The 9838-nt window shown below is 37.8% G+C and overlaps 1 long non-coding RNA gene across 2 annotated transcripts; it reads left to right on the forward strand.

Annotated features, from left to right (window-relative positions):
* The first annotated feature begins 595 nt into the window (after positions 1–595).
* Positions 596–8384, forward strand: LOC128630108 (uncharacterized). Of its 2 annotated transcripts, XR_008394373.1 has the most exons (7): positions 596–677; positions 2784–2976; positions 3465–3742; positions 3836–3945; positions 6733–6906; positions 7136–7312; positions 7435–8384. It is a non-coding gene; the product is annotated as an uncharacterized LOC128630108 (long non-coding RNA). The 2 variants fall into 2 exon arrangements; XR_008394372.1 differs by lacking the exon at positions 3465–3742.
* Positions 8385–9838: the final 1454 nt, after the last annotated feature.

Raw genomic sequence — 9838 nt, forward strand, 5'->3', positions numbered from 1 at the left:
GACAGCTGTGTGATCCGTTTGGTCTATGTCGCCCCCTTTAGTCTGGAACCGGTATTTATTGGGGGAGGGGCTTGGCCAACCACTTCACACACTCTGCAAGTCTAATTTATGCAAATTATGGTACCACCCACTTAGTAAAGGACTGTGGCTAATCTGCATATGCACATTAGCGGATTAAAAAGCTTTAAAACAAAGAGGTAAAATGTTTAAAGTTTTGTTCAACTAGGCATTAATACTGATATTTGATTAAGTTAAAATTAACAGAAAATGTAAGTGTACAAAAAGTGACTGGTAAGTTAAAAGCCTAATTAGACTGTTAGAAGGGTAGATTGTTAACATAAGCTAAACATTAATAAGTTAGAACAGATAGTTATCATGTTTTCCAAATAATTATAAGTCTTAATAGTAATTAAAGTTTGAGTTTTTAAATTTTCGCACAGCGAAATGACACTTTTTAAAAATCTCTAAACAGTAAAACGAAATCCTTAAGTCGGGTTATGGCGGAGTGTAGTTTTTTTTTTTTTTACTGCACTAATAGTTCGTAAACACCACACAGGAAGTAGGAAAAGAACTACATTTCCCATCTGCCCTGGCTGTCAAAGGCTAATAGCACCAGCTGCTTTCCATTGCCCTAAGGAGTGATTCTACTGCGGCAACGAGACCAAATACAACGAGAGGTAAGTTATTATTATTTTTTTTTTGCAGTTTATAAGTTTGTAATTTTATTTCCCTGCTTTAAGACTTTATTTATAATTGAATCGCAATATTAAAGTAATTGTTATGCTAGCGGACTTTACTAGCCAGAGTTAACATACACTTTAACCAATCTAGCACATTAGTAAGTACAATAAGTTAATAAAATGAAGTTAATATATTAAATAGGCTTTGGTGGTTGTCATGTCATGTGAATATTTAGTGTTATACCGACTTCTGTAACTAGCTTCACCATGTAACGGATAGTTGGGTTATAAATAGCAGAGTCAGGCTTCCTAAATAGTTATCGATCTGAGCGCTGGATTGAGTTTAAAGCCTCTGAAATCGAGGACAGGGTGGACAGTAGTCTGGACCGAGCCGAGCTCATTAGTTCAAGTTATTAGTTTGTTATGAATCTGTAAAGCGCTGGGCGGTGGTGTGATGTGCTTCGATGTTGTAACTACAGCGCGCTCCTTTTATTCTGCGTCTCTAAACACCGCAGCTGAGCTGTGATCTGTGTGTAGAACAGGTTCTCACTCAGCACAGTTATTAGCAAGCACGGATATGGTTATTTTCTTACTCAGAACATCACTAGGGACTGAAAATCTCAATATATTAACATTTTCTTTAGAGGTAAATTGGCACGAAGGTGGAAGAAGAAGAATTATAACTAGACCAGTACATTTCCTGAAGAAAATGTGAGCGGTGCTTGCCGTGGTGAAATCGGGACAGGGCGCCAATACATTCAAGAGCCGCCCGCTTAGGGTGCCAATACTTTCGAGAGCCAGACAGATGGGGCGCCAGCATTGTTAGAGCCGGCTGTGTAGTGCGCCAATACTTTTTAGAGCCAGCCGTCAAGGGTGCCAGTACTTTTGAGAACTGGCCGTGCTGGGTGCCAATACTTTTGAGCGCTGGCCGGATAGGGTGCCAATACTTCTGAGAGCCGAACAGATCGTGTGCCAATACATTTTAGAGCCGAATGTGTACGGAGGCAAAACTTTTAGAGCTTTCTCCTTAGAGGGCCAATACTTTCGAAACTCAATGCAAGTCTATGGGAAATTTTCTGATTTTGAGCTTCCGTAGCAGGAATTCCGGCATTCCGTTCGCTTATAAAAGTCATAGCACACTTCTCCTCAATAAGCCGATCAATTTGACACCTCACCCGTCGATCTCCGACAAAAGGTGCGGGACTAGTTACGCTCCAAAAAAAAGTGGAATAATAATTATTATAATAATAACTAGAACGGTACATTTCCTGAAGAAAATGTGAGTGGTGCTTGGGTGCAAAATTCAGATTGGGCGCCAATACTTTTGAGAGCTGACAGTGTAGGGCGCCAATACTCTCGAGAGTCGGACGAATAGGTTGCCAGAGGGGTTTAGCATGATGCTAGCATGTTTTAGCATGGTGCTAGCATGTTTTAGCATGGTGCTAGCATGTTTTAGCATGATGCTAGCATGTTTTAGCCTCATGCTAGCATGTTTTAGCATCATGCTAGCATGTTTTTGCACATTTTAGCATCATGCTTGCACGTTTTAGCATCATGCTAGCATGTTTTAGCATCATGCTAGCATGTTTTAGCATCATGCTGGCATGTTTTAGCATCATGCTGGCATGTTTTAGCATCATGCTGGCATGTTGCTAGCATGTGTTAGCACTGTACTGGCCGTGTATGTTTTCTATATAAAGTCATAGCACACATCTCCTCAATAAGCCGATAGATTCGACACCTCACCCGTCGATCTCCGAGAAACAGTGCGGGACTAGTTACGCGCCGAAAAAAAGTGGAATAATAATAATAATTATAATAATAATAAGTATGCAAGGGAACAATAGTAGTGCTTTTCAAGCACCACTAATAAAATGATCCATAGAATTAACCTGCATAAAAAATGACAATGTCTGCATAGTTTTTCTTCAAAGTGTACTTTCATTGTACTTGAAAATTGCAGTTGTAAAGTATTTGTCCACTTAAACATTTACATCTGACCGTTAACAATAAAAATTCTGTGCAGAGCTATCATATTTGTAGAATTTGATGTCGATTATTCGGTCACTGAATACTTCTCTCTTTCTCTCGTTGTGTATTAAGTATTGATTCTGCAAAAGAAGACGGATCTTTTGGTAGGCTGGTTAATGATGACCACAAGCACCCAAATGGCAGAATGCAGAAGACTGAAGTGGATGGAAGCCCACATCTTGGTCTGTTTGCTTTAACAGACTTTAAAGAAGGTGATGAAATTACCAACAATTACGGAGGAGGAGACTGGCCTTGGTGTAGCAAGGTATGCAGGGTATCTCCCTCTCTGTTTTCACAATTTAAAAATTATTCAAAAATAAACATTGTCTTATCCGGCAGTGTTGCAATTCATTTTTGTTGCACAACTAATTTTGTGCTTGTGCATTAACAATAAAATTAGACATTATTGTTCATCTGATCTGCTTCAGGTATTTTACTGCCACGTTTAAGCATTAACTACAAAACATGTGTGTGTCTGAATGCAGCGTAATTATCCCAAAGTCTTCCAAAGTATCCCATATCTAACCCTGAAATCACAAACTTAATTCCTATAGTGAAATAATTATTGTTTTTGTCGTATTGAACAGCATGTTTGCTTTCTGTTACATAATCTTGTCTGTTAATAGTTACTATACGGAGTCCCCACAAAGCATGTTTTATTCAGGTGTGTGAGGGAGTCTTGTGATAGCTGAATAGATATGTGAATTTAGAACAGTGTCCCCATAGGTCACTTAAACCTGTTTAAATATGCAGATTATGGAGGGGGACACTGCTGAGAGCAATGGCCAGGAGAAACAGCAGCCATCACAGTCTACACCTTTTCTGGATCATAAATATCAGAATTGTGTAGTTTGCTGGCACTTTTAATCCTGCCTTTCAATCACACCTCTCCATAATTTCCAACATAAGCATCCCCTGGGACTCAGTAGGTTCCCTACTGCATCTTCTCCAAGAAAACTGAGTACTCTTAGTTACTATTTGGTACATATGCACAAACTGCAGTCAGAGTTTTCATTCGTGAGACGTGAAATGTAAGTTCCAGTCTGTAAGTTGCCAGACAATAATTTCTGTTGGGTGTAAGGGTGTGTGTTTGCTATGTAACTAATGTTTATTCTTACACTTAGGTAAAACATCTACTCTGAAAAAGAGGAAGGCTCGGGAAGGAAATGAGGTCCATGCAGTGGAGAGACATATGAAGACCTTCATCATGTCATGTCGTGTCCCAGGGAAGTTGGTCTGTGAAAACTGCATTAGATCTGAGTCTTTATATCTTAAAGATAGAGACTGGCAAAGTGTCAAATTCTATGTCTATAACTGCACTGTAGCTTACAAAAGAGATATAAACAAAGATTAAATAACACTTTGATAGTAACACTTTACATCTATATTACAGATACTGTACATCATAACATCTGTAGTAATGCTTTAATAATAAGTTCAATTCAATTCAATTTTATTTGTATAGCGCTTTTTACAATAGACATTGTCTCAAAGCAGCTTTACAGAAATATCAACATGGTATACAGATATTAAAGGTGTGAATTTATCCCAACTGAGCAAGACACTGAGTGGCGACGGTGGCAAGGAAAAACTCCCTAAGATGTTTTAAGAGGAAGAAACCTTGAGAGGAACCCGACTAAGAAGGGAACCCATCCTCATCTGGGTAACAACAGATATTGTGAAAAAGTTCATTATGGATTACGTTACACCTCTAGCCTTTTACTTTGTAATGAACCACTCAGCATTTACTTCATCATAAACTAATCAGGAACAAATCAGGCATTTAAAATATCCATTAGGATCTTTACCTACACCGTTATATTGAATTAGATCAAATTGGTTTGGGCCGCCTTCTTCCAGTGGGTCCTTATGCAGGTGACTGACAAGTTCATGAGTAAGCCTATTGGGCAATAAAAGCTTCAGTGTGCTACCCATTTACATGTTTAGACTGCCTGGAATCAAAATTAGCTACCTCAACATACATTATTAAGTTGTTACTGTCACTTTTTAGCTTAGTCAGTTAAGTGGATATAGAATAGAGAAAAATATTGTGTTTATGACATTTGGTTGTGTGTCTGTGTTGGGCTAGTATCTTTATTTTTCTCAATATGTTTAACTTTGAGCTGGCTATATGTAGTAAGCAGAAGTGTTATGTCAAACTTAAATGAGTCCAAGTTCATTCATGGCACATGTGAGCTTAGTAGTTGTGCACTTTAATGGGCAAATATTTGTTGACTTTCACAGTAAAGAAGCTCAAGACTCAAGTTGTCTTTATAATGTTGAATAGACAGGGTTTTTTCATCTGACTGACAATTTTTCACTTGATTAGAGATCCAGACCAATAAACAAATACTTTGTGTAGCTAAAATATCAAAAGGATGCATTTCTTTGTCATTTTGACTTGCCAAAATGACTGGGGATAGTGTTAATTTGTGATGCATGCCTGTGATAAATAAGTGAGGTTCAGTACAGCTAGCACTTCTACGTTCTATTCCACAAAAAAAAATTGTATACTTTGGAGCAGGAAATGAAAAGCTTCTTAGAATTATAGCCTCAAAACTAATAATAGCACTGGTACCACCTTCCTTAACAGGTTCCTAGGTTTCTCAAAGGGTTCCTCTGTTGGAAATAGAAAGCTCCAAAAAAAAATTTAGTCTGTTATCTTTTACATGCAGATATTGAAATTTGTGTAAGAGAGCTTTTTGAAACCAAACTTTCACTGATTGCATATTTCACAAATAAGGCTAAGAGTCCTTAGTATAAACAATTAAGAACAACTGTTCAATATAATTTCATGAGAAGCTTAAACCTTCAAATAGAGAAAATACACATCATATCTGCTTTACAGACAGCCCTCTAAATTAGACATACTTAGTTTGTAATTTTGTATAAAGAATTATAGAGTTAAATTGACAACTTTGCTTTTTAAAACCATGTCCCTTGTTGAACTACCTGATCTGTGTGTATGCAGATTAACTATGTAGTGATGTCCCCACTACAACATGAAAACGAGCTAATTTTCTGTGCATGCAAATTAGGTCCCCATTAATGATGAGGTCTTATGTCCACATTAGGTGTGAAAAAACCAAGCACAGAAATTTTGAGATTTAAATCCAGAATTTGAGATGATGTGTGTTCTCAGGCTTAAATTATACATGCCTGATTTTTTTTCACATCTGTAGGACCTCAGGAAAGTGGTGTCCCCACAATACATGGGTGGGACTACTGACCCCAGAATGTTCTAATTACAAGAGTGTGTGTGTGTGTGTGAGAGAGAGAGAGAGAGAGAGAGAGAGAGTGAGTGTGAGTGAGTGTGAGTGAGTGTGTGTGTTAAAGGTACAGGAGCAGTCTGGCTGTGCAGCTACAGTAAATGTTAATAATAATAATAATAGGACGTTATTTAAAAGCTCATACAGCTGATGTGATTTTTATTTAGTAGTTAATTTAACATGCTATGCTAACATGTAAACAATAAGATAATATTACCTGACGTACATTTTACACTCAATATTGACTGTTTCTGTTGTATTTCACCAACAAAAATATTTCCAAACAAAGCCACAGCAGGTCCTGCTCCTTTTTCCTCCTAATTCCCTCATTTCTCCACGTTGGGATTAATAAAGTATTATCTTATCTCATCTTTTGTTCAAATAGGAGATTTCTTATTTATTTTATTTATTTTGTTTATTTTTAAATAGGAGACTTTTTAATACTTTTATTAAAAAATGGCTTCATGTTTCAATTATAATGAAGCATTTGTTCAAACAAAAATGTTTTCAGTCCGTTAAGGATCATTGTAACTGATGATGTTGTTGTTATTATCATTATTATGAAGAATAATAGTAATAATAATAATAATAATAATAATGCTGATGTGGTGTCATGTCCTCTGACTTCTGTGTGTGAGACAAACGCACTCACATTTCTGTTACATGGGAAACTTTAGGTGTATTATGGCTGTGTGTGTGTGTGTGTGTGTGTGTGTGATCAGTGTTCTGATATATCATCATTTCTCCCCCAGGTTGAGTTGGTGTTTTCTCACAGAGGAAAGCTGTAGAGTTCTGTCCTCAGTTCTCAGATCAAACTCCTCCAGACTGAGAGAACTGAACCTGAGTCACAATAACCTGCAGGATTCAGGAGTGAAGCTGCTCTCTGCTGGACTGGAGAATCCACACTGTACACTGGAGATACTGAGGTACACACACACTGTACACACACACACACTGTACACTGGAGATACTGAGGTACGTACACACACACACACAGTTTCCCTCTGTGGTGACTGTAATTGTAGTGATGTGGTGATGTCATTGTTGTGTGTGTGAGATGAGAGTAAATGTTGTGTATATAAAGATTTTGTGTAGTTGATGTTTTCAGAGCTAAAACTGAGTGTGTTAAGTGTGAGAAGGTTTTCTTTCTTGCAGGATGTGGAACTGCAGTATTACAGATGAAGGTTGTGCTGCTCTGGCTTCTGCTCTGAGGTCAAACTCCTCATCACTCCTGAGAGAACTGGATCTGAAGGGTAATAATCCAGGAGAATCAGGAGTGAAGCTGCTCTCTGATCTACTGAAGGATCCACACTGTAACCTGGAGACACTACAGTGAGTTACTGACTTACTGTCTCTTTACTCTACTGTATCATACTGAATAATGTGTGTGTGTGTGTGTGTGTGTGTGTGTGTGTGTGTGTGTGTTTACACTGATGTTCTTCTCTGTCTTACAGCATTAACTATAATAAACTCACCAGGACTGGAGTATGACAGGAGTCTCACCTCAAACCTCTTCTCCAGGATAACGCAGTCTTGGTGAAGAGTTAGAACCCGTCCCACATTTCCAGCAGTTTGGGAGCTGAATCATTAAACTTAAAGGGGCAGAGCAGAAACAAAGTCAAGAACAGGCAGAAGGTTGTACACAGGAGAAATCAACACACGTAACCAAATATCTGCTGTACAAAGCAACGGCACCGATCTGCCCCGGGGATGGAGACTGACGAGGCTTAAGTACACGTCCGGAAATGTACAGCCAACTCATCCCAAAGCACGAGGCGGGAGCAGGCGTGTACGAGATGTGATCGTCCAATGGCAAGCAGGAACATGACGCATTGCAGTGGACTGGGCTTAAAAGAGGAGGAGACAAGACACCCATCCCTCCCCCCATATAGACACACGAATGGAACATAGTACAAACAGAAATACAACTGAGGACGTAACAATGGTCAAGTATCAAATAAAATGTAAACTTGCATTGATGAAGTTAATGTTGTTAGTAATTGTTTATAAATTACCATGGTAACACGGAGCTCCAAGGTATAAAAATATGGAGTTTGTCATCAATCAAACAGTAACCAGTTTTAATACCTAAAAAAGTTTACATAGCAAAATTTAGCAAAGCGCTTTACAGTAAATTAAAATGTAAGATTAAACTAATGAAATGTTGTGCAGCACATGCTTATGTTAATGTTTGTTTCATTATATAATCATATAAATAAATAAATACTCCCAAAGTCACCAGAATTGAAAGCTTTGGTGCTGTTAAACATTTAGAGATTGAGGTTGTGGTGACTCAGTAGTTCACTCAGTATATCTGGGTAAGACACAGTGAACGACTCACTGCTGGCATTCATGAAGAAGTCATAAACTCCACTGGAATAATAAATAGGATCTAATAAAACCATGAGTGGAATTTATTGGTGTAAGTTTGTTAGGATAGACTTCCTCCAACCTGGAACTATATCCTCCAGTCCACGCGGTGGCGGTAACGCACCTAACGGCTGCGTCTCCGACCAGTAGAAATCACAGAAGAAGAAAAAGCTGCAGCGGGTATCTCCTGAGCAGTTGAGTTATTACACCGAACTAATCATCTCCAGATTAAATTATTTCTGACAGTTTTACAGTTAGGTTTGATCCAGTTTAAAAGTAAAAGCTGGTTATTTTGTCTGTGTTTGAGGAATTAAAACTCCGTTCTGTTTTTAAACCCGAGGTAAGTTAAACGGAAGCTGTGTGGCCGAATCCCAAATTGATGTCATTTCCGGTTTAAGTGCACTACATTAGGGATGAAATAATGACAGTCTACACCCTATGTAGTGCACTATTTAACTCATGAGGAGAGATTTGTTATTCTGTTTTAGCGGCACTATTTAAGTATAACCTTATTTATCCTAAAATCCATTGTTTGCTCCCTGCTTATAGCAACTAAAATAAACAACAGTGAGTGTAAAAGTGGCTAAGTCATTTAGCAGCTAAAATAACTTTATATTTATGTAATGTTTTTAATGTATAAACTGCTAAACTGAGGTGAAGTTGGGTTTATATTGGACATTCACTGCAAATTCGAGCTTCTATTTCTCAAGAAATAAACACAAAAAGGACAAAATGTGTGTGTGTGTGTGTAGCTGGCGAGGTGACTTTGTAAATAAATACTACGCGCATGCGCACGTAAGCATTCACGTCAACATGTCCGCCATATTGATGAGGGAAAGGCCGCGCTGTAAACAAATACAAGTAAACGGAGGAGCTGTGGTTTTTCTGGATAATAATTTACAGGATTTACCGGAGATGTTAACGGCATCGTTTTCAAAAACTTGCCCTTTGAAACCCGTTTTCCAAAGTTTTCAGACACCGAAACGCCGTCGTCATGGAAACGAACAGCCAAACCAAGCAAAGTTTTCGGTTTTTATTTGAAAACGTTGTGGTGTAAACGGCCCCTTAACAACTACAGCAAAATGCTGCTTTTATGGCTAAAGTCTTTCTGTAAACAAATAGAAATGAAATAGAATTTTTATGATTCACACTATATTACACTCCATTCTTCTTCTCAAACACAACTCCATTTTTGAAAATAATCAAGATTTTTTTTGTTAAAAATCTATTTCATGATGCAGCTTATTATTAGAGCTGCAACTAACCATTATTTTCACAATCGCGATTATTTTTTCGATTAATCTGATGGGGGCAAACTTTCAGTGCCTTTTTGTTTATTTAAAATAAAATCCACAAACTGAGTGTTACAAATATAAATTCAGACTAAAACTTTACACAGATGTTTGTCCAAAACAGAAAAGAACCCAATACACACACACATTATATATATACATATACACACATATACATACATACATACATACATAC

The sequence above is a fragment of the Ictalurus punctatus genome, unplaced genomic scaffold (genome assembly GCF_001660625.3).
Source record: "Ictalurus punctatus breed USDA103 unplaced genomic scaffold, Coco_2.0 Super-Scaffold_100046, whole genome shotgun sequence".
Lineage (NCBI taxonomy): Eukaryota > Metazoa > Chordata > Actinopteri > Siluriformes > Ictaluridae > Ictalurus > Ictalurus punctatus.